This window comes from Gigantopelta aegis, chromosome 5, assembly GCF_016097555.1.
Source record: "Gigantopelta aegis isolate Gae_Host chromosome 5, Gae_host_genome, whole genome shotgun sequence".
Taxonomy (NCBI): Eukaryota; Metazoa; Mollusca; class Gastropoda; order Neomphalida; family Peltospiridae; genus Gigantopelta; species Gigantopelta aegis.
In genome coordinates this window covers 196,060-196,361 of record NC_054703.1, presented here as the reverse complement: position 1 = coordinate 196,361, position 302 = coordinate 196,060, and positions in this window count along the sequence as shown.

Sequence of the window (302 nt, the reverse complement as noted above, 5' to 3'; positions counted from 1 at the left end):
CATACACCACACCGATCACACAGGCCACACTGATTACACAGACTACATATCATACAGATCACACAAACGACATTGACCGCACTGATCAGACTGATCGCACAAACCACACAGACCACACTGATGACACAGATCACACTGATCACACAGATCACACTGATCACACAAACCACATTGATCACACAGACCAAACTGATCACACATATCACACAGACCACATCCGATTGAGTGTCATTAATATCGTGTTGAGTGTCACTAACATCGGGTTGAATGTCACTTATATCGGGTTGAGTGTTACTAATATC